Raw genomic sequence first — 26,260 nt, forward strand, 5'->3', positions numbered from 1 at the left:
AGACTATTATACTGAATAGAGAGTTTATTGACAATTCGTGGTGCAGGTTCATCATTGAGACATAGCGTGGCAGTCCAAGAACTTTTCGCCAAAATAGGCCTTCAAGTATCTCCCAAAATTTGGCATCACGTTTCCATGCTGATTCTGCACCAAAAGTTATTGCTGGTACTACTTTATTCAGATAAAACAATAGTATGGGGTGAAATGAGAATTTTCCATAGTCATTATGCAGTTTAGATCCTTGTAAGGCATACATTGCCATTCTGCTTCTCAAGTCCTGATACCAAGGACATTGACAAATCGATGTGTTAAAGATGATTCCAAGATAATGTATTGAAGCTGTTGTCTCAATTGTTTCACTTGCGTCATACCATCTGAATTTTGTGTTTTTTGACCCTTTTAGATGGCCCATCTGCATTATTTTGTTTTTTGTGGTATTCATTTCAAGGTTGTTCTTTGTCAAGTAGTTTTTTAATGTCAACAGCAACCGTTGTAAACCTATTTGTGTCCAGTCTACCAATACTAGATCATCAGAGTATATAATGCAATTTTACTTGATTGTTTACTTTCGGCAGAAAGCACTTTGCCTCTTTTAAGTCAGCCGGTAGACTGGAGATGAACAGTTTTGTTGTAGATATGATGTTTGTTAGTTCTCCGTCGTGGTTCATCCGAATTTTAATGGTAGTTCCTTCATGCAAAGATCTTACAGGATTGAGTATATCTGGTGGGCATTGCCACTTTGTTAGTTTTTGCCACAGCAACTTCCTATTTATTCTGCCGAAGGCTTGCTGCATGTCCACAAAGGCAAGGAATAGATTTTGTCCTCCTTTTAAGGTCTCTAATTTTAGTATGTTTAATAACATTAAGTTTAATTCTGTCCCTACTCCCTTGGTGAACCCTGATTGTCGACAGTCTCCTATACCAGTATTCAAAGCCCAGATGTATATCTTTTTTTGTACAAATGAGGGAAAGATTTTTCCAATCGTATCTAACAGGGCGATAGTTTGCTGGATCAGCCTGTGATCCCTTTTTGTCATAGTATTTTACAAAAATGTTTCAGCCACAGAGTCCTTCAGAATCTTATAAAAACAGGAGAGAAATCATGCACAACACTTAAAACCTACCGTAGAAAATTCATTCTAGAAGCTCTCATATACAGTGCAATCCTTCTCAAAAGGAATTTATTATTACAAAAAAGAATTCCCAATAAACGGAATGTCAACAAAAAGAACTTCTTAAATATCTGCGGAGGTGAATGGAGTCATACCACGAGCACAGAACCATATTTCAATGAAGAAGCATACAAACAAAAGCAAACAAACACAATTGCCATACATACCAGTAGACGAGGGAATGAAAAATGTAATAATACCATAATGGAACAAGAAATGCTCCTTACAAAAATATCCCCAGAAAACTCAGTGTCACCTCTCCATCCGACTGAACCAAAACGTTCATTGTAGAAAATGGCCATGCATGTCAATGTGTAACATTGCCAACAAAACTTTCAAATTGTTACGGCAGTTCCTCAAGCAATATGTAAAAGGCAAAGACAAATTTGAAATGAAACTTCTACAAAATATGGATACCTATCCAGTGCGCAAACACACAACACTACAAGGACTCTCATTAGCCATCATTTCAGGACCTAATTGCAAAAGCACCTTCTATCATGTCAAAGTGATATCAACACATAATTCAACTATAAGAAATCTAGTTCATAAACTGTACTATGCTAAAAGTCCATCTTTAGAATTAGGCAATTTAAATAACAATCTTCTACATGGCACAGCCAAAGACCTACTAGAAGAAATAGAGCATATCTAGAAGAAATATTTTGGAAGTGAAAGCCACTTACAAAATGCAATAACTTTAAAACAGACTAGGAACAATTCTACAAGTGGCAACCTTCTACTACACACATACAAAACAGAAATACTAAAATTAAAGTACATCCGCTGAAGTACCAGACCATGTGTTTGTGTGTTTCCGCAGAACTTTTTATAAAAGTAGCACAAAAACTGTAGATGTAACATACAAAATAGAAGACAATGAAGATTTCAAATGGTTTGAATTAGCACTCTACCTTATAGAAGAAAACAAATACGAAATAAATGACCCCTTAATACTTTGCAGTTACAGCACTGCAAAACTTGACAACAACCAAACTCCTTCACGTGCTATCACAAATAACTTGGAATTATTCCCACTACCAAAACCCTTGCAACAACTCAATTTATATGGGAGCATCATAATTCAAACAGTGCATCCATTTCAAGCAATAATACACCTTCAACCAAAAACAGCAAAATTACCTCCCTCAGAATTAGTGAAAGGCATTTGTGGCAAAGTAGTTCATTTACCATTAGATCTAAAAGAAAATGTACACACTCTAGGAGTAGAATGTCCAATACAGCAATCTTTAATTGTCTTAGTAAATGGTGTACCTACAAAAGACAAATAAATTTGGAAACAACTCGTAGACTTATATAAAGTTAGACAAGCCTTGCAATATCTAAAAGACAATAATGAATAATACAAAGAAATTAATATTGAAGAAAACCTGAGGGAAACCACTGAAATAATTCAAGAGTCACCAGAAACTGGTCAATTTGAACTTCTAAATCCTGCTACAGTATTCAATACTTTAGACTATTATACAATTCATCCATTACACTCTAAAGCCACCATAGATGATGCGCTAGAAATGTACCAAATGCGACAAACCAAAGGATCACCAATCAGCATTTGGGAAAAAAAGTATAGAAGCACAAATTCGTCCTCTACTCTTTCCTACTGGGAAAGGAGGAAGGTACGATGATAGACCCACTCAGATATCAGCATCAGAATACAGCTTGTTACAAATGTATTCTGAAGATCCCAGATTTACACAAAATGTGGATTACATATTCTACCTACTCTTTGAAAGTGAACTAGCAACTCTATGCTACGGAGTTGCACACACATTGAAATCGGGTACCCATTTTCAAAATATGTCAGCTATGCAATTTCTACAAAAAGTGCAAGAAAACGATGAGGTTTTACAATCAAGCATTACAAATCTGTTAGCGAAAATGTGTGGTATCAGTACTAAAGAGTACTGGTTCCGACGTCACAGAGATGTGTGTTGTATGAATATGCCTCGGAAGATTTACATGATTTCCTATGCATACCAAACAAAACAAATCAAACATAGATATACTAACACCTGGAGAACTTTGTTCTCTAGATCCTGTTAATGTTTCAAGATATTTCCATCATCACTTCATTGCTACACTTTTTTTGTAATAAAAGTGTTCCTCCCCTCAGAGAAGTGCAACAATTCTTTTGGAGAAAATAATTCCAAGCCAGTGGAGTACCACATATCCACAGGCTTTTATGGATTAAAGATGCTCCTAAATTTGGTCGAGACAGTGATGCAACTGTTTTACATTTTATCGAAAAATATGTCACTTGTAAAATTCCTTCAGAAGCAACAGATAGTGATCTTCATGCACAAATTTTACAATTTCAAAGACACACATGTGGGAAATATTGTCATCGCAAATACAAAAGCAAAGGGAAATACTACACCAAATGCCGCTTTGGTTTCCCTAAACCAGTTACAGCAACAGGTGAAGTAAACAACTTTATGTATTCAGTTAGACATAGTGTTAAAGGTAAATCACATAAGAACACATATTACATAAAAAGAACATAAGAAGCAAAATATATCAATGACTACAATGCAATCATTGCCCTCTTATGGAATGCAAACATAGATGTGCGGTACATTGCAGACAATTCCACTGCAGTTGCACAATATGTTACAGCCTACTTAACCAAAGCAGAAAAACAGAGCTTCAAGACCTCTGGGATGACCTATCATCATCAGACAAAACACTATCTCAGAAATTATGCAGTTTAGGAATAAAAATGCTCTCTCATAGAGAACGTGGCTCTTATGAAGCTGCAGACTGTTTAACCGGTACTGCTTTGTATGGAAAATCTGAAAATATAGTATGGCTAAGTCTTGGTCCTGCTAAATCTAGAAAAAAAGTTCTCAAATCATATGACAACATACAAACAATAGCCAAAAATGATCCCAACAGCCAAGACATTTTGAGAAACAATTCACGAGACACATACTACCCAAACAGGAGTACCACTTTGGAGTCCATGTGTCTATACCACATAGCCCAAAACTTCACATACAAAAATAATATAAAACCAGATGAAAACAAAGGTAGATACAGAGTGACAAATTGTGAAGGCAGCTTAGTGAAATTTACCAAACAAAGCTTAATTAATCATACAAATTGTCATTAAAAACTCCTCAACATAAAGAACTTTGTTACATGTCCCTGCTACAAATTTTTAAACCATGGAGAAAAGAAGAAGAATTACTAGACTATGACTGCTATGAAGACACTTTCAAAGCAAATGAAAGCACTATAACCGATGTGAACAGTACAAAACAATGATGCACAATGAACAGTAAGACGAAGAAGAACTCCAGGCCCAACTAGATAAGGACACTCTTGACAGTAGTTGACCTTCTGTAACAGGAAGCTAAGAACCACTGAGACAGCCACTAATTGCAAATGAGGCAGAATTAGCTATGACAGAAGTAGAAAACACCATGTGTCACTATAAAGAAAATACAGAAGACTTAACTGTACTGCAATCAAAACTGAACAATGAGCAGCGTAGCATTTTTCAAGAAGTGACAAAAGAAATTGCAGATGGTGTACAACATGAAAATAAAGAATGTACCTGCCAAAATTACAAACCTATATTACATCATCAGCAAGTTCCTTCAACAATTGACAAACAACAAACTGTCAGCTGTTGTAACTGCCCCCACAGGTTTCGCTGCCTACAACATAGGGGGTGTCACTTTACATCAATTACTACTCCTTGCAGTAGAACACCAAAACAAATTAGAATATTACAAACTTTCTACAGAAGCTGCAATGGAACTACACAGAGTGTTAAAACAAATGAAAATGCTACTAATAGAGGAAGTGAGCATGGTCTCCAACCTAATGTTGGCTTTGATTCACCTCAGATTACAAGAAGTACTCAAAACAAACTACGAAGAGCTCTTTGGAGGAAAACACATTGTTTTCGGAGACCTTCTTCAATTGGCACCAGTAAAAGGTGTACCTATTTTTAAAACCTTAGGACACAAACTCTGCCGTAAAACTGTTGGCAGCATAGGAAATGTCAACCTTTGGCAACATTTCCAATACAGAGAATTAACAGAAAACATGTGCCAGTCTGCAGACCTAAATTACGCCAACATTTTAAAAAGTATTAGAGTTGGTGTACTATCTCAAGAAGCACAAGCAGTATTAGAAACCCGGCACATCCATGCAAACACCAGTGACAATCACCCAATTACACTACTTTGGCTTACCGGCCTGGATAAAGAAGCAGGTCAGCCTCGACATAGGACACGTTCTGCTGGCAACATTAACTGCTTGGAAAAACAACACTGCAGTAATTCATCACTTTTTGTGTACTGGCATATTTTTCTCAAATATGCACTACCCCTCTGTGCAGCTGCCGACCTCCTAGCCTTTGTTTACTGTAATGATATAGTTGATTGACTTGCAGTCCTGCATCTGTCCCGTAAGCCCATGTTATGTTTAGAATATGGGGGTCACGTGGCAGACTCAGACCGTTATGATGGAAGTAGAAGTGACTATGAGTTCCGGACGGGCCTGTTGAATAAAAGTTTAAAAACGTACCTGTGGCCTCGATCCCCTTTTCTTCAATTGGTGACGAGGATGGGATCGAGGTAACACAGGCTTGCAGCGGAGAGGAGCGCTGTATAAGGCCAGCATCAGCGCCTCCAGCTGCAGTAGACCGCGGAGCGGAGCACTGCACGGGGCCAACTCCTCCAACGACAGTTGACTGTCTATAGGAGTATTGTGCAGTGCCGGTGCCTCCGCCTGCCACATACTCCAGGAACAGCTGACATTCCCAGCTGTGGCGCATCCCATCGGGATAACGATGTGAGGAAACGGGGAGGAGACCTCGAGACCTAGTTTGGGATGCAGCCGCAACTACAAAGATTTCTATTTCCCTAATCTACGTGTCACGGTTCCTCAAGGTAGGCGGAGCCAACAGCCTGCCTGCAAGGTGCCCTGTGATTGGTGGAAGGCAACGAGGGGGAAAACAGGTGAAGCAAAAAACCTGTTAACCCGCACATTCAAAAGGAGTGCAATTTGAAGGAAATACAGTAAATGATATTTCGTCCTTAAGCAAAAATAACCAGCAAGCAGCATAAAAGAAGAGTTGCACCAGATTGAGGTCTCAAGTGCACCCGATTATAATCTCAAATTGTGATTTTTAAGTGATTAAACTGATACTTGACAATACAGAAAGTTTAAGGTAGTATTAAAAAGTTGTGCAAACATGGCAGCAGCAAGCATGCCCCGGCCCCCACCTTTCCTACCAGAACCCGGTACAGCAGCCATTAGGTGGGACCGATGGAAAAATGATTTGATACTTACCTGGTTGCCATTGGGGGAGAAAGGTTTGCACCGGCTAGAGAAGAAGCAATATTACTGCATAATCTGGGATCAGGAGGGCGCGGTGTCTATGATGGGCTGCCAGATACACCACAAGAAGGCCAAGGAGATACTGATCAATATACTACAGTGGAAGAAAATTATCAATTCACTTTGAGCCCAAGAGGAAATTCGAAAGACACAAGTTCCATAAACAAGTGTGTTGAGAGTAGATATCTTGGTCCTAAGAAGATTGCCATTGTGAGGAATGGAGGTATTTGAAAGGGGGAATCCAAATTGCAATGCGCATGGCTCAACCATGGAGGGAGATGCTAAACCATATGACCTGGAGCTACGTGACCACACCACACTCGATTGCAGGTGTTTCTCCTTTTGTTTCTCACAAGGGAAGAGAACCTGGGACAAAACTTTGCCCACGGTGGTTAGGTATGGCGAGGCCTATTGTTGTAGACAGAAAGGAGATAATGAGGTTAATCAGCCAAGGACAGGAAAGGAATAAAGAGCAATTTGACAGAAGAGAAGGTGTGAAGTTTCATGATTGGAAGGTAGGGGAATCAGTGTATATTAAAAATCCCAGATCCAAAAACAAGTGTGTTGAGAGTAGATTTTTTTGTCCTAAGAGGATTGCCGCTGTGAGGAATGGTGTTGTTATTCTTGAGGGTGGTGAGGTATGGTTCAAGGGTAGATTAAAAGAAATTTGAATGTATGTTACATGGCAGAACAACTTTAGGTTTTCAGGAATAAGAAAGTAGACCGTTTAAACACAGTCGTCAGGACAACCCCCCCTTGAACCACCTTGTACCACCAAGGGTAGATTAGCCAGGGCCACTGATGTACAAGGTGTGAATTGGAAGAACAAACAAGTTGGAAGTGGAGGTGTGAGAGAGGGTGGTGTGCAAAGAGATGTGGTTGTGGCATCGGGTATGAGTGATACAGATGTTACTCAGAGAAAGAGAATTACAAAGGAACCTAGATGGTTGGAGATTATGTACATTATTTGCAGTACACTTTATTCCATACTGTTTAAATTGCTTTATTTAGAGATTAGTAGCATACCATTTTAGTGTTTATTTTGTTGTTTCTTTTAGGGGGGAAGATATGTAATGATATGGCTGATTTACTTGCGGTCCTGTGAGCCCCTGTTATGTTTAGAATGTGGGGGTCGCGAGGCAGACGCAGACCGTTATGATCGAAGTAGATGTGGCTATGGGCTCCAGGCGGGCCTGTTGAATAAAAGCTTAAAAAGGTACCTCTGCCTTCGATCCCCCTTTCTTCATTTACCCATGGCCAGACACATTGCAAACATGTGTGAAATAAAGGGAAATGTGTCCAACAGGACTGCATGAGTTAGCGTTGTACACCCCGCATGATTTTTCCCTGTGCCTGGCACATTTTCAGTTGTGGAGATGATCCAAAAGATGGCTTCCTTCTGGATGTTGAAGATGCATACGTGTTGCCTATCTTTCAAAACTTTCCTCTGCAAGCAAATTCCTTGCTACTGCTTCTAGAATACAGTCATGTACAATTTAACTGTGTTATTGTGTCCCCCGTGTCCGTAGTATCTTGCTTCTTCCAACATAAAGATACTAAAATATATTGAATATTTCCATTCTTTAATTTAATGTCGGGATCATTATGCCAGATAATGATAAGTTGTTGCACTTGATGGACAATATTTGACTTCCCTTTGTTGTCATGCTCTGTTCCTTTTATGCAAAGGTACATTTTCAGCAAGTATATATATGGTTGTAGCACAGTACATAACACATAGCTATGTCTCATACATTCTGTGCCTCTTCAAATATCTGTAGCACCAATCCCTCAAAAACTTACTGGTGCTGTATGACTTATATGTCAGGTCTTACTGATCTTGTGTGTCCTTCATCTGTTAAGGCAGTGCTCGAGAGGGTGCGAACTGTGTTTACGTTTGGTCTCATGGTTCCACTCTGGAATGCCTTTCACCCTGTATATATTTGGTCTTCTGAACGTTGCAACCAGAGAATGACGGCAGGCTCAGAGGAGGATGTTTGTAAGGGGGGCCTCGTTTGTAAATACAATAAAGGTGGCTTATCAAAAAAGGATCAATGTGTAACTCTGCACCCATTCAGTAACAAATAGCTATGTCTCATACATTGTTTCCCTCTTCAAACATCTGTAACACCAATCCCTCAAATAATTACTGGTGCTGTATGATGTATATGTCAATACAAGCATAGTATGGACACAGGGTTGCCATCCCTGTCAACAAATGTTACCAACAATATGGAGAACAAGTCCTAAGTGAAGCATAGACAATGGGACTCATTACAAGTTAGGAGGTAGCCTTGCCGGTCAAACCAGAAGGCTGCCGTTGAACTTGCACATTTTTCCGGTGCCCGCAATGGGCAATCATCGTGTCATTACAGCCCTGCCGGACCCGGTAATTGGCCATTCCTGGCCGCCGGTAAAAAAAGCTCCCCCATTCCCTTTGAGCCCAATAGGGCTCAATGGGAATGAGGAGGCTGGATGCACCGGCACCATTCAGAATGGTGTCAGTGCATCCAACATGCTCTGCTCATGTGTGCCAATCCACCCGCCCGCGAAAATGCACCCGCAAGCAAAACTCGTAGTTTGCTGGTACAGTAACAACTGTACTGGCAAGCTTACTGGTACCTTTGTTACTGTACCAGCAAACTTGTAATGAGGCCCAATGATTAGTGTTCTACAGCATCAGGGTAGCCATATCATTGAAACTGTTGTCTGTTGATACAAATAACCAGGGCTTTCTGTCAGGTACTTGGCTATTCCGCAACCACCAGCTCAATTTCTGCCATTTGCCTTATCCTGTGAGATTCCTGCTATCGTGAGCTGTATGTGTCACAACATTTTCATGCACACAAATGGTGGCACTGGTTATTACAGACAGCCAGCAGCACTTGGTCAGCACTGAGAAAACGTTGATAGACTTGTGATATGATAGGTTATTATATAACGTGCTTAATACCCAGAGGTTTCTAAGCGCGGACCTGGAAATCGAACATGTGTTGCTCCGTGTCAACTTACTTCCAAGGCGAGCACGTTGCCCCTATCCTCCCGAGACTTGTGCTACATAAAGAAATCCACAACTTCTGCAGATAGAGATGAGAGTATTATTACAAATAGTGGCACATACCACCTCTTACCTTCCAATCCCCACAAATCCATCAGTGAAACAACAACCTAACTTTTGAATACTTTGGGTTTGTTATTGTGTAGGAATATTTGTGTTTGTAAATCTTTTAAATTATATGCCCATGCTGGCACAACATGCCAACCTAACATCCTCATGTATACAACCCCCACAATTCTGGGCAAGGAACAGACAGTGAGGAAGTTAGAAATCACAATTTATTTAAAAGAATAATTTAACTTCAACTAAGTTATTATGCAGATTGTTACTGTGTCGATCACTACAATGTATGTATAGCAAATGCATAAATTAAATTGTCAATCAAACAAATGTACCCTGCCTATGTGAATCTCACTGTTAGAAGTCCACAAAGGCATTCCCTTTAAGTGTGCAGACATCCGCGGACAGCTCAGCGACGAATGGGGGAAAAATACACTTTGTGGAGTGTGTTAGTGTGTAAGAGTGCTTGCGAAGGGTGGGGGAGTAAGAGATGGGTCAAATGCTGTATTTGTTTAGGTGGCAGGTGCCCCTGATGTGTTTGTCATGTCCGTGATCACCGCGGCTGTCGGCGGACATAAATAATGCCCATATAGCGCAGTTAAAATGTTTGATTCTATGGGTGTGTTATGCTGCGGTGGTTGTGGCCAGGGCATAGAGTCTTGGGTGCGTGGCCGAAGGCCGTAGGCCATAAGCCATGCACCCAAGACTCTAGGCCCTGGCCACAACCACCGCAGCATAACACACCCATAGAATCAAACATCCATCAAATATCCACAAATCTACAGTTTCTAAACTGTTTGATTTGTATAGTTTGTATGTTAAGTTTTGGCTACGTCATGTAATTAAGATTGTAGAGTTTGGTAATAAGCACTGCAATATAAGATATCCATGGAAGTAAACATTTTGAATTGTGGTGTATCGTTAGATGTTTGCTTCAATGGTTGTGTTATGGAGCAGTATTTGTGAGTTGAATTATAATTTACTTACTGTTTGATTTTTTGTGATTGGATATATTTTTTCATGATTTGGGTAACTGGAGAAGATATCCTTTTTCAATTTCTGTGATAAAAGAAAAGATCATGTTGTGTAGGTAGTTTATATGTGTTATTGCATTGCATAATAGACATTTCTGCATTATTTCGACCCTCATATTTAGTAGTTTACTGTGCAATTTGCTCAGTTTCTGTGTTTGTTTAATAAATCATAGGGTCTGTGGGAAATAAAATCAATGCTGGATTAAAAAAAAGTTTTTTTGTTATGTACAATACATTTCTTTCTTTCTTTTCAGTGTTTATTTGTTGTTTCTGGCTAATGTTCTATCTGTTTGCTTGTTACCTGTTGACGTATTCTAACTGGTTATAGTTTTTTATTTATATTTTCCAGTTGCTCATTTATCCGTTGGGTTGTTGAAGATTTTGGGATTTTTGGAGCAGTTAGATACCTTTTGGCGTATTCTAAGTCTGTATTTCTTCTTGATTTATCTGTTTGGCTGTTGCAGAATCTTGGGGCAGTTAGATATCTGTTGGTGTATTGTAACTGGTTATAGTTTTTTATTTATATTTTCAAGTTACTCATCTAACTGTTGGGTTGTTGTAGATTTTTGGGACAGTTAGATATCTGTTGGCGTATTCTAACTGTTTATGTCTTCTTATAATTTAGTGCTATTGATTTATCTGTTTGGTTGTTACAGAATCTTGGGGCAGTTAGATACCTGTTGGCATATTCTGACTGTTTATAGTTTTCTAATTGAAGTTTCATTATTGTTTATGTACAGATTAGTAATTAAATTTTGGTTTTAAGAATATTAAATGAGTGTTTATAAGATTTGCTGGTAATCTGTGCTTTAGAGTAATGGTACTATCATTACATTCGAACCATCCACAATTCTTTTTTATATATGCAGTGTAGTGACCTGTATTGGTTGTGGCTCCTGTGTGGTAGATTATACCTATTGTTGTGAAGGTTTTCTTACCAAGTGATACTTGACCATGTGTGAATCCAGTCAGCTTGCAGTTGTTTTGGGTACCATCTGCATTGTAACGTAGAAGCATTAGTATTACGTATTTACTATGTGTTTGTATTTGTAAGGTGGAGCGATTATCTGAATTGCAGGTAGTACATAATCTGCCATGGTGTGCATTTTTTACAAGTTGCTGAAATGGAACAGATTCACAGTTAGGTATGGATACAAACACAAAGCGTTCATTAGGGATTTGTTCCTGTGCCATACTGTTGTAGAGAGTGCATGTATGTTTCCACATGTATGAAATCTGTAAGATTTACTTTAGAGATATGTTTTTGTTTTCCAGTTCTTGTAGTAAGTATATTAGTAATTTTTGTGGATCTTTTTGTGAGTTTATAGTGAATTTCACAATTCCAGCACAGTAGTCCAATTCTTATTCCATGAACACTGTATGTGTTGTCAGGATTGTTGCTTGCATTTCTATGAAGGACTAACATTTGTAAACACTATTGGTCTGTATTGTGTAAGTAAATGTTGTCAACAATTGGTGGCAATTGGAATATAATATTTATTGCTACATTTGTTTACCAATTTACACCAGTTATATTTGAAAATTTGAATGGGCCAGATAGTTATGTGTCCAAGTCATTTCTTCGGAGTGTGTGTTGCTTCTTTGAAGAAGTACCTGAGTTACTTTGAGTAGTAGATTCTTCTTTGGTTGTAGTAATTGATGAAGTGTTAGCTTATTTTACTCTCTTTGGAGGATTTGCCATGAGATCCTGTTGCATTTCTGTTTGAAGTAGATTTCTTTTATAACGTTTTGCTTTTTGTGGAACAGGATAGGTTTTTAGATGGGGGTTTATAGTGAACGTAGTCTATTGTATTCTAAAATGGAAGGAATATCAGCCTTTACTTTACTTGCATCAAAGTTGATTCGAAATATACCGTTAAGTGTACATAAACGTGATAGTGCTACGTAGCTCATGCCTTCTTTAAAGTCTGTGTTCCCAATATCTATCAATGCTTTATGTAGGGTAAGACCTTGTGATTAATGAATGGTGACTGCGTATTCTAGAGCTAGAGAAAATTGTTCTCTGCGTACATACATGTCTTTGAAAAGAAGGAATAGAGCTGTTGAGCATCCTATCCTTTTTACTTCTGATAATTTGTCAAAAAGAATATTGACAAACTGAATGTTGTTGTCACGTGGGTATGTTTGAAAGCCAACAACTGTACCAAGTGCTCCATTAACTAGCCCTTGCTCCACGTCAAGGTTATGTTTAAGCATTACTCTACAGTTTAAAGATAATTTTAATATTTTCTTCAAACCAGCTGTGTTAGAGATAGAGTTGTCTAAGGTATTTAATCTTGTTGTGGCTTGTTACACATGGGTAGTGTCATACCATGTATGTCCAGTTTGTCTGTGGAGCAAATTTCAATTATTTGTTGCATTTCTTTTTTCAACATTGTTTACTTGAATTTGGAACAGCTTGCAAGAGTTGGCATCAAGGACATCCAATTGACATTTTTGTGTGCTAATTGTTCCATGACATCAGTAGCACATGAGTTATGGCAATAGAGTGCATGGATGTGCCGGGTTTTTAATACTGCATGTGCTTCTTGAGATAGTACACCAACTCTAATACTTTTTTAAAATGTTGGCATATGTGAGGTCTCCTAGCTCAAGCCCTGAAGAAAAAGCCCTTTTGTAGAGGTAATGAATGACATTTTGGTCTACAAACACCAAGCATGCACAGACACATGCATACACACTCTCACACGCATATATCTTAATTAATTTAGGTCTTAAGGGGGAAGACTATCTCTCCAGAGACGCAATTCTATAACTTGTTCCTTCAAATTAAACATGTACACAATTCACTGCACAATACGTGTGGGCACAACAAGGGAGACACTATTCTTCAACAAATATTATCGAAATAATGTGTACTACTTGTTTCACTTCAGGTGGCCACTGTAGTGAGATAAGTACGTAATTACAAACCAGCATTACACATTCACTTGTAAAGGGGAGCACGCAATTGACCTAGGATTTCTTAGCCAAAGCCAGTAAAGCATGATCAGAACAGGGTACCAATCCTAGTAAAGATTCCTATTAATTTGTTTTTTCATTAGAAGTTACATTCTCTCCCTATCAATTATTTGTTCACAAAAGCAAGAAGAAAAAGGCAAACATACTGTTTTGTTTCACAACGGTGACTCTTTGAGTCTGCATCTCCACAGGTATTCTCCAATGATTTTGTTCATATTGAGCTAAGTCCAGACAGGTGTTAAAAAAGTGGGCAAACATGCTTCTTTGTTAGCACCATACGATACTTCATGCACATATTGAAAGGTACGTGAAATATACATATTGCTTTAATGTCTCCCTTAGAATATTTCCCTTTTTCCTAAAGGTTACATTGTACTTAATGTGATTGCACATTTTAATTTAAAATGCACAGCTGTTAGTGGAAAATGTACTGTTTTGCAATGAGCAAAGAGTAGGTTAGTATGTGCACTGCAGATACAGGCAACATAGCAGACCACTCACAAACAACAGGTGTTGTATGCATTTAGTTAAACATCCTACTAAACTGATAACCAGGAAAGTCTACATTCTCTACATATTATTATTAAAATATAGGTTGCCAGGCAAACATCTTAATAAGCCTGTACAAGCTTCCAAAATACAGCTTTGCAGGAAAACCAAATCTTTTTGGAGTAATTCCTCCTATAACGTAATTTTGGCAGGGTCTAAAAACGTGTTGAACTCGCAGCAGGTTTCCGTGAACCACATGATGTTTCATCTTCTAATCAGGAGCTTTGGATCATGGCAGGCTTCCTTGTTTCCAGATGATCAGTTGGGTATATTCATCAGGTTTGTCCAGGCAATTAGAGGCCCAAGGTTAGAACCAACAAATTGATTCAGCATGATCAGAGCCATCGAGTTGTCTAAAGGATGTTCACCCTTCTATAAAAGGCCCAGCTCACTTCCTGTTCAGTTTTGGTAGGCTGTGATGAAAGGAGTAGGTATATACTTGGTGGATGGTTTGAGAGTTGTTTGTATGTACTAAAGCACAGTTTTGTGTCGTTTTAGGAGTTTGGTGTTTGTCTACTTTGCTGGTCTCAAGTGCCTTTTTGTTGATTGTTTTTGAGCAGTGCACCTTTAGTAATTGCTCAGTGTGTTGTTAGCTTGCTGTTAGTGCCATATAAAAAAGTAAAGAAAACGGTGTCCTTTTCTTTCTGTTTCCCCTAACACAACTTATAAAGGCCAAGAAATAATTTCCTATATGTTTTCCAATCCTCATAAATACTGGTTAATCCTATCCCAATTCCCCCTTGCATGTTGTTTGTTGTTGTCATCTCATTTCTCCACTTTCTGTTATGTTGCTTGTGTATGTTGGCCATGTAGTGCTATTTGTCTCAGTAGGGACTACAATTTGTTCTTCCTAGTTCATTGGGGCGTTTTCACACTTTTGGGATTCAGGGTGTGTTTGACTTCTCCTAATCCTCTCATTTGTAGTTTCTGGTTTTCTCATGGCTTATCTGTGACTCTGGGAGTGGAAGGGGGGACAATGTTACAAGAAAGAAGGATAATAAAATTCTCCCATGATTAATGAGAATGGAGGATCCCCCTGCAGTTTGCTGGTGCTGGTTCATGGGCTATGACATGCAGCATTGCACTTCCAAAGCATCAGTATTGGATTATGAGGAGACATTGGGGGAGGCCTCATGAAAAGCAGAGGGAGAGGAGACAGATCCATCAGGGAGCGCCCAATTTACACGAGGCAAAGGAAACATGGCCACGGATGTAGATTCCCACAGAGGTAAGGCACAGAGGCATCTTTTTATGGACACAACAATGGTATAAGGTGTCAGTGGAGGAACAGTAGGGCATGTGTTTCATGTGGGTGCACCAAAGTTTCCAGCCAGGCCAACTGCGTACTGTACCCTTTCCGCACTGGGTCAACATCCTTTCTCATCAGTGTTGTTCTCAGTAGATAGGAAGCAATCATTTGTGCGGCTGCTGGCTCAATCTCTGTTCATATTTATGTCTCTTGTCTGTGTTTAACAGACAGACACTGACTAGTAACTTACTTAAATAAATGTGTGTCCCTTTTCCACTAGGCATCCTCCCCAAAGACCAGGGAGAGAGAGGTTCATGGCGAGTCTACGTCCAACACATGATATTAACAATGAATTTCAGAATGCCCCTGATGAATGTCCGGCAGATTTGAGCCACCAGGACAGAAACTTGTACAAGATGGGCTACTAACATAGCATGTCAATAGTGTTTTTAAAGAAAAAAACGTACAATAGTGTGAATCCAAACTTACATTGGAAAGTATGCTTGTTTTATGTATTTTGTGAATACATTTTTCAATTGTTGCTTAGGTATTATGAATGCATTTTAGTATTGAATGTGATCATTATAGTGAATGAATTGTAGTAACATGTTTTGTAATAAAATTGACAATTATTATTGATGAATTGGTGGTGTGGCGGGAGGTCTGTTATTTGCTTAAGACTACCCTGACTTCATTGATGAGTTATTATACCTTCCTTTGGTTGTTTTGTATATAGTTTTTGCCACTAAGTAGGAATGTGGTTTACCCCCCAGTGGGCCCAGCCGTTGTGAGATAGATGTATTGCTATTCACATGCAAGGGTATGTCATATATATGCAATGTTTTGTTTTTACGGGAGACAGGCTGCCGCCATAGAAAATAGGAAAGTGTTCAAGTCACTTTTCTATTTCTATGGGGACCGCAACAGGAATGAGCAGTGGTCCCGGGAGCCCTAGCAGGTAAGTGGGGGGGCCAGGGAGTTGGGAGGAGGGATCAGTGGGAGTTGGGGTATGAAATGGGGCAGAAAGAGTGGGAGGGAGGGAGTGGAGGATCCGAGGGACAGGGAGGGGCCAAAAACATTGCAGCACCCAGGGAAGAGTCTAAGGTGGCTGGGAAAATGTGGGCAGTACACTGGGTTCTCCCTCGCATTTCCAGCACCTGATAAGCTGAGCACCCTTCCCTGGGTACAATTTATGCATCACCCACCTCCCTGAATCGATGCTGCTTCCTTGGACAAATATGATGCAGGTGTGACTCTCCCAGAAGCTGCCTTCATAAATTCCAGGAGCCTCCTAATCCGCCTAAAATATTTCACCCATTGGCACATGTTTTATACACTCACTTCAAGAAACAGACACTGACTGGTACATCACTGCCTCCCTGAATCTCTGCATCAACCTACCACTAAAGTTATGTGAAAATGATGTTTGTACAAGCAGCCCCCATATAGTACCCCATATAGTACCTGCTTCTCCTGCTCCACCATTGTATGATGCACAACCTGGATACAGGTTTTTTTTTTCTTGTGCCACATGTCTAAACTACATTCACTTGGACACAAAATTCCTAATCTATAAATGATCTCACAAAGTGTTTTACAGTGTCTCCCACAATCAACCATGCTGCCTTCCTTTTCAGTGATTCCTCTCCCTAAACCTGGACCAGATATCATGTGTGTTTTTCCCACTTCAAATCTCTGACTGAGTCAAACAGCACTGTTTTGTAAAGATTCCTTTGGGGATGGAGTTCCACAATTTTGCTACAGGTGCGTAGGAGTCTGAGCCTTTGTATGTTTTCTGCTCATCGTGCTTGGTTATAATTAGCAGATCACTGCTAGATCTAAAGAGCCTTCCTATTTGGTAAGGGGTGATTGTAATTGACGGAATTCCACTTCCACATCATGTAGTTCTCTTTTTGCAATGCAGAGTGAGATAATATTTTCATTTTCTTCACTGGTAGCCAGTGGAAGTTTTTCAAGGCTGTGGAGGAGAGGTGTTCTTCCTGTTTAGTTTCAGTAAAAGTCTTTCCACAGAGTTTTTGATGCATTTTAATTTCTTGATTAGGTAGTCTGGCATGCATATGCATAGACTGTTTGCATAGACTATTGAGATTATCAGTGAGATGGTGGCAAGTGTCCTGTTTGGGAAGCTGAGATATGCCTGATTGATGATAGGTAGTAGAAGGATTTTTTTTCTATGGTATTGGATCATGGTTCTGGTGTGAGCCCATTGTACATGAGGATTGCAAGGTTTTTGTTAATGTTGAGGTGCCTAGCCTATTTCCAATCTCTACAGCCATGGAAGTGGTGCATGCATTTCTTAATTGTGCAGAGAAATCATGACTTCTTTTTTGTTAGTGATTGATTTAGTGTGGGGAAAGTGATGGAGTTTTCTGATAGGGTGGAAGCAGAGTGTACTGCAACTGTCCCATGTCTACGTGTTTGTGTTGTGGGGTGGTCTTTGCATCTTTTACCAAGCGAAGAAAAACACATGCTGCTATCTTGGAATCAGGAAGCTTTACCATGGCGTCCCCGGCACTACAGCATGGTGCTGCCAATGTCAGGTAGTGCGTGTGTGTGATTTTGCTACCTGAATGTTTCCCTGCTTGGATTCCTGGACCGCAAGGCTGTGACTGCCAGACAGAGTCAGATCTGTTCTCTGCTTCAAGAGCCATATATACATCGCTGTCATTGATTTGTTTCATGGCTTTCTCTGGGGTGACTCATAGCTCATGGCATACCATGGAGAGGCAGTATTCATTATCAGTGACCTTTCTGAAGTTGCCTTGGATCGTATATCAGAAGACCGTATGAAGAGAGAAGAGGCACAAGAACATCGCCCATATACCACCTCTGGGCTAACACGACTGAGTGGATGGCCTTCCCCAGCTGCCAGGATGTTTTGAGCTCCTCCTCCTATGAAACATCTGGCAACTCGCTGATGGTATCTATAAAAACGGTGGTCGACTATGCTGAAAGCTGCCAAAGGATTTAGCAACATCAGTTGGCAAATGATGAGGACTTAGTATTTCACTATGGATTATCAAGGAGTCTTGCACTCCTGCTGTGGCATGTTGGCATTTAGTGCGTCCATGGCAACAGCAATGAGGAAGTCAGTGTTTCCATCAATCAAGTTTTTAAGCATCTATACTAGTTGATCAGCAAACCAACAGTATTATGTTCTGTTATATTATGTTGATTTATACTGTGCACCTCTACCACCCAGGGGCAGACTCCAGGCGCTTGTGTGGTGCTGGAAGTGTGGGGAGGTTAGTGGGGAAAAGGTGAGAGAATAGGTTCAGAACCAGGAGGAACTGGCGTCTTTGAGTGTTGTTTTGCATGTGGTAGTTTGTTACAGAGCCCTTGTGCATTGTATCCCTATAGTGGAGAATAAGTCTCTCGGGTGTGCGGTAGTGTTTTGTGTTGGTGTGTTGTGTGGGTCATGGAGGGTTAGATTGTGTGCACTGGTTAGAACGTGTCCATAAGGGATCCAGAGTCACGGGTGGCCGTTGCAGTACATCAATCGGGTAACTTGGTGTGTTCTTGAATTGTTGATGGTTTTATGGACAATATGTGTGGTTCACTCGAGGTGTGCTTCAGCATCTGGAGATGTTGGGTTTGAACGTAGTGTTGATTCTCTGTTTGCTCATGTGTAGTGTGGCTATTTCAGGTTATTCCAGGGTCATGTGTAGTGTGGCTATTATAGGCCATTCCAGGGCCAGGTGTAGTAGGATCATGTGTGTTCTTTTAACAGCTTCAGAAAGCAATCAATGTGTGCTCATTATGAGTCTGGTGGTAGCGGTTCTGGTAAAACTGGCAGGCTGCCGCTGCACTCGTGGGGATTTACCAGCTTCGGACTTGCCAGACTTACTGGGGCATTATAGCCCCAGTGGTCCGGTAATTCCGGAGCCAGCATTCCGTTACTCCCCATTTCCGTGGAGTCCCATACGACTCCACGGGTGTGGTGGCCATGTAAACACCGGCACCTGCCAGTGTTTCCACGTCCGTTTGTGGCTGGTGGCTTTACACCCACCAGTTCAGACCTGGCGGGTGTAACACCACATGGCCACAGAAGTTGTAGTTAGCCGGTATAGGTTTTACCGGCGCCGTTAAATACAGACCGGCTATCTTGTAATGAGGCACAATATTTCTAAAATAGACTTAATGGCCATCACAACTGGCATTCTTGGTGGGTTCAAGGTCACCCTGAATAGTGTGATGAATCAAGGGATTCAGTCACTTCCCCCGCAAGGGGAGTCTTTCTTTGTGAGGATAGGGAAGTGAGCCCACTATGCAATATTCCCCCTGGGATGGCGGCCAGCTGGACCTCAAATGGAGACACTCTCCCTATCGAGATAAGGACTCAGATGAGGAACTCCCTTTCCACCTCACTCAAGAATCCAAAACGCGATCTGTGAAACCAGAATCCTCCTATATCTTTTATTGCAACACATCTGACAAAGACACTAACTGCTTGGTACTAAGAGAGCTGCTTGGCACTGGGATGAAGAAACTCAATGAAGACTGAGCATAGCACTAACACAAAGAAAGGAGTATGGCTGGAAACTGGGGACGCCTCAGTTTAGCAAAATAAAAGTGGGAGGAGAAAAACACTGGTGAGAGACCGGGGAGTTTCAAACTGCCTCTGAGGGAATAGGGAGCAAGGAGAGAGCCAAGAAACCTGAAGGAAAAGGTGTCCAGAGAACACCGAAAGGGAAGAAGCCTACCTAGAGGTTGGGAGGCAATTGAGTGTCCAAGGAGGGACATGCCCATAAGAGGTGGTGGCTGGAGGATGGGAGGAGAGAGATAACCTCTCTGTGCCGATACCATCTATACTAGTTTATCCCGAGCGGTACCTGAGAACGAAGGGAAGCCAATGGGTGGTGGCCAGAGACTGGGAGAAGAGAGAAATTTTCTCTGTACCAATACCATCCACATGGGTATCAAGAGCAATACCCAAGAATGAAAGAGAACCAAGAGACATCCACATGAATGGTGGCAAATAAGAGGAGAACACGAGAAGCCATGTGTGCTCTCTGAAGCAGCAAGATCCAAAATAAATAAGGCCCCACTCTTGGTTCATCAAATGTACTTGTGGCTATGCTGTAGTTCTTCAGAATGGATAAATGATCACTGGCACCTACCAACATATAAGGACAAGTGTCCACTAAACAAGGTAACTTGTTGCAGCTATGTGTAACATGTTGCAAGGTCAAAGCATTGTATAAGGATGTTGTGGACACAATCATTATGTTTTGGTGTTTCTATGTGATAATGTCACCTGGGAAAAAGTCACCAGGTAGGCAAATGTTCACCTGCACCCCTAAAAGCCTTCCCCCACATATTCTAGGACAGGTATAATTTACCATTATATACTATTTGGGGGAAGTGCTTGATTTTCCTGGAAGTGCACATTTGGGGAAATGGTGACCCCATGATTTCCCAGGCGACTTTATCACTGGATTCCATTTTGGCCTCACCCTGAAAGACGATTTAAAATAAAAGATATATTACATGATTTGTACAATTGTCACCACTGAACATGGGATGTTGTTGATTCGAAAGGTCTGAGTGTGAGAAAAAGCAATTGTTTGAATACATCAGTAGTGGAGGAACGCACAGATGATCACCTGAATCCAGCTTCAATCAAAAGGTTTATTTTCCAAATGTTAGACAATGTCGCCAGTTTCCAAAGTTTCCAGGACAATATCTGTATAACCCTTGCAGTTTTCCAGATTACTTGATAAATGTTAGCACATGTCTTAATATTTACAGTATGATAAATATATTCTGTCTTTTTCATATTTTCAGAGTAAAACTAACTTTTTCTTTGTTGCACATTAAAGCATAATATTAAAGAAAGAAGAAGAAAAGTTGAAATGATGTACACTCACAACATATAAGCATGGTTTATGATTCTATTGAGTGTAATGGTTAGCCCTCAGGCTCTCTCACCAACATAACGATCAATGGCAAACAGAACATTCTTCCTGGGCATTTTTCCCTTTGCATTCCATGTTGCATGTTCCACCCTCCTTGCAGCTAAAATGAAGGTGTCACATGGAACACAGAACCCCATGATGATTACACAATAAGATATTACACATCTCCTTTCTTTATATATTATAACATAAATAATTAGAAATACAAATATAACCATAAAAAAGTCTGAACATAACAGAATTAACCTAAAGAATATAGAAATAATGAACATAGAATTAGTGAAATAGTGTAAACGATTGCAAACATTACCAATATGTATGTATGGTGGTTGCAACCATAGGATGCACACAACAGTTACAAATGCTGTTCACAGTATTAACTCACACAATCTTTTAAGTACGAAGGCTTCCCACAAACACGTTTAGTGTGTTTAATCACTTTCTCCTGCATCAGATCTCTTTTCTCATATGTATTGCTCCTTCAATGACTTCCATTCCCATTTCCTGCATTGACGTCCCTGGATAAGTTATCAAAACTCTTGCACACTCTGTTCACATTCCACACTGTACAATCCGAGAACTTAACAGATCCATGAAATCTCTCCATGACTTGTATAGATTCTGACCGCTTAATATGTCTACCTGCGGATGCTTGGAGAAGTTTAATTCTTACCCAATCACCTAACGTCACACCACATTCCTTCACAGCCTTCCTCACATCAAAATATGTTGTATTCTTTACCTGTGTATGAAATATTTTCTTCTCAACATCCTTGAAGTCAATATCCCTTTTTGAGCCCTGCCCAACCATGATGGACAAACTCTTGTATTCGGTTTCCTAACCCTTAGCATCTCAAAAGGTGATATACCCATAGTGGTGTGTGGGGTAAACCTATGTGCAACCACAGTTTCTTCCACGGCTTTTCTCCAATCACCATTATTTGCTAGAGCACCTCTAATACTATTCTTTATAACTTTGTTGAATCTCTCAACAATCCCATTCATTTGGGGATGATATATTGAACTGGTCTTATGTTCACCTCCATTATCTCTGAGAAACAAATTAATTTCTTCTGACACTAGCTGTACACCATTATCGGTAATGATTGTGGTGGGATTACCTTCCCTTTTGAAAATGACATCCAAAAATGAAATGATATCCTTTGAGCATATGTTTTGTACCCATTCAATCTCTACCCATCTGGACAAAATGTCAATGAGCACAATACAAAACTTTAAAGTACCCTCACATCTCACTGGCCCAACAATGTCCAAACCAACCCATTCCCATGGTATAGTGGGTATGGACATGGCTGTCATAGGTTCTTGCCTTGTGACACTCCCTTTGGCAGAATCCTCACAGACACAATATTCTCTTATAAGTCTCTCCACTTCTAGGTCCATTCCAGGCCACCAATAGTCTTGTCTGACAAGCTGTCTAGTCTTGGTCATACTTTGGTGTCCTCCATGTACCAGTTGTAATATTTTATTTCTTACCCCCATGGGTGGATACATTTTGTCACCTCTCATAATCAAATTATTACTAATATGCATTTCATCAAACACATGTCTAATAGCCTCCGGAAAATATGTCCTTTTATAAGTGCATTACCTTTCACACCATTCAACAAATGCTCTTTCACTCTCTCTTCATCGGATATCATGGCCTGTATCAATTCCTCCTCAGAAGCTATCTCCTGATTGACATTTAGTAACTGTTCATCCTTACCCTCGTCATTATCAATGCTATCAACTACATTCATCAACCTGGATAGGCAGTCAGCAGATTTGTTCCTGACACCAGGAACATATTCTACCTCCCAGTTATATCCTTGTAAACTTGCCACCCATTTTTTAATTCTAGAGGAAACTTTCTCTAACCCCTTGGTTGTTAGAATTTCCTTAAGTGGTTTGTGATCTGACCTGAACACAAACCTGGTACCCCAAAGAAACGTGCAACATTTTTCAATAGATCATTTGACAGCCAACAACTCTTTCCCAACTGTGGAATAATTGTATTCTGCCTCCCTCAAAATTCTTGAGGCAAACGCAATGGGATATTCCACTCCGCCTTCAACTTGAGACAACACATCCCCTAAACCATGGTTGCTGGCATCAGTGGTAATGATACTTTTCCCATTTGGATTAAATAATTTCAAAGTGTGAGCATTGTTTAAATCCACTTTTATCTTGCTAAATTCACATTCATACTGGGCATTTCATTCAAATTTCACATTTTTCTTGACTAGTTTCCTCATATTAAATGTCTTCTTTGCTAAATCTGGAATACATATAACATATTATTCTGCCATGCCTAAAAACAACATCACGTTATCCTAACTTGATGGCTGGGAAAATTGACAATGGTGGATACTAAATCTACCTTGGGTCTGATCCGTTTATCCGAAATCTCATGCACTAGATATTGTACTTGTCCCTGCTAAGTGTAAGACCAGCCTCTTTAAAAATATCGAAAACTTTGTCAATCCTACCGTCATGTTCTTCTTGGTTTCTCCCATAAACTAAAACATCATCTTGGAAGCATACAATAGAATAGTTGATACATTATTCATTGAAAAACAGCTGCTGCGGAAATGAGACCAAACGGCATCCTTTTACACTGAAATAAACCCTCAGTGGTGATAAAAGCTGTGACATTCCTAGAACTAGGATGCAACTCGATTTGATGGTACACAGACATTACATCTAGAGTACTCATTACATTGGTGTCTTTAATTGTTCCCAATGTTTCCGTTATGTTGGGTAACGGGTGCCTGTCTAGAATAACACACTTGTTTACACATCTAAGATCAATACATAACCTCAGCTTTCCATTTGGTTTGTGTACAATCACTAAAGGAGAAACCCATTCAGACGATTCTACACTTTCTATCACATCATGTGCTTCCAAATTCTCAAGCTCTTCCTTCACAGCAGCCTCGATAGCCAACTAAACTGGTCTCACGTTTTACACCACAGCAACAGCATCCTTTTTCATACTAATCTTATAATTGAAGTTCTTCAAAGTACCAATTTCCTCACGAAACACAGCATGTTGTTCAAGTAAACTGGATGAATTTTCTTGATCCACGGCATCCACAGCCTTTTCAGCACAAGGATCTAACTTCATTTTTATGTTATTTGATGTGACCAGCTCAGCAATGGTAGTCTTCCTTTCTTAGATACATAAACCATTCTAGCCTTAAATTTGAGGATAGACCAGAACCATACTTCCAGTTGCTACGGTTCCCAGCGTACGCAACAGGCCTGACATCCACTTCCTTCAACGTGGTAGTGGCACTGAAACTTTCTTCAAAAAGTACTTTTTGCAATAAAGTATGCTTTGCACCAGAATCAATGACCATACTTAAGTACATGCCATTTACTTCTATTGTTGCCATTGGTTTTTCCATATCCGCATCATCATCCTCAATTGCGTTGATGCCAGAGCCTTCTATTGAAAAGGTACACTCCTCCATCCCCTCACACAGTTCATCAACACATTCTATGTTCTCTAGTTTTGGTGTGCAGTAATTGGTTAAATGTCCTTACCCTGTTACATCTCTCGCACACTTCTTTAATTGCTGGACAGGCTTCACTCCTGTTACATCTCTTGCAGACTTCTTTAATTGCTGGACAGGCTTCACTACTTGCTAAATGATGTATGCTATCACACCGATAACATCTTCTCTTTTTCTTGAAACTCCTTTCTAGCCTTTAGTTGTGTTGCCTTTTTCTTTACATACACTGGGTTCTTTTTTCCAAATTGTTTTCTTCTGGTTGTATTCTTGTCTTGCACCAACAAAACTACTGGTAACTGAGACACGTCTTGTTTCTTATTGTCAGGTTCTGTTTTTTTTTCCAGCTCTCACACAGTTGCTTGTATGTTCTACTTCTTTTGCAACTTTTATAACAACTTCTAAAGATGGATTATCATTGGACCATAATGCTTCCCTTACTTTGCTGCCACGGCATTCAAGCATAAATTAATCTCATAATCGTTCATCCACATTGTTTCCAAATTCACATGTGGTTGCTAAACCTTGCAAGGCAGTGATAAAGTGTTCTACTGCTTCTCCTGGTTCTTGCTTTCGTTTACCAAAATGATATCTTTCAAGAACAATACTCACAGATTTCTCATAATGTAGATCCAACATTTTGACACACCTTTCATATTTTGTGAGTCCCCTTGATTCTTCCTCTGATAAAGGTGGAAGATTCTCAAATTGTTGTTGCCCATAGTTTCCTAAACAATGTATAAGTAGGCACTTTTTCCTTTCATTGGCAAAACCTAGGCCATGAACGGCAAGGACGTAATGCTCAAAGCGGTTCTTCCATCTTTTCCAGGCAAAACAGGTTCACCATTTGTGTCTAAGAAATAGTGTGGAGGCGGAATCCCTTGCATGCTTTGAATTGTTACTGTTGGTGGAACACTTGTGCAGCTAAAAATTGATTTAATTTGCAGTGTTCTGAATCTCTCTTTAACCTTGTGCTTGGTATTTCACAACACGTTTAGTATGTTTATTTCTTTCCTTTAATTTTGTAGTGTTGGATGTGTGAATATTATGCCTTCACGGATAATGTATCAGGTATGTGACCCAGAATTTGTATTCTGTATGCGCTCTTCCTCTCGTAACAATTGCGGAATTTAGAAATATAAGGGCACAAAGAGAGTGTGGCATTGGGGAAGAGAAGCACCAATAGATACATTGACAGAATATTGTACAGCATGCTCCAGAACCAGGAAGCTACATCACAAAAACATTATGTAGGGGCTGCTTTAAAAATTGTACAAAGATGTTGTTATATTATCTTTTATTGCCAAAACACTGAGAGGG

At 39.9% G+C, this 26,260-nt stretch overlaps 1 long non-coding RNA gene across 1 annotated transcript in view; it reads left to right on the plus strand.

Annotated features, from left to right (window-relative positions):
• Positions 1–16,062, plus strand: part of LOC138515609 (uncharacterized) — a 32,927-nt gene extending 16,865 nt beyond the window's left edge. Inside the window, exon 4 of the long non-coding RNA XR_011282104.1 lies at positions 15,764–16,062. This is a non-coding gene — a long non-coding RNA (uncharacterized lncRNA). The remainder of the gene's footprint in view (positions 1–15,763) is intronic.
• The last annotated feature ends 10,198 nt before the right edge of the window (positions 16,063–26,260 follow it).

Source organism: Ambystoma mexicanum, chromosome 6q (assembly GCF_040938575.1).
Source record: "Ambystoma mexicanum isolate Mex_15411 chromosome 6q, UKY_AmexF1_1, whole genome shotgun sequence".
NCBI lineage: Eukaryota > Metazoa > Chordata > Amphibia > Caudata > Ambystomatidae > Ambystoma > Ambystoma mexicanum.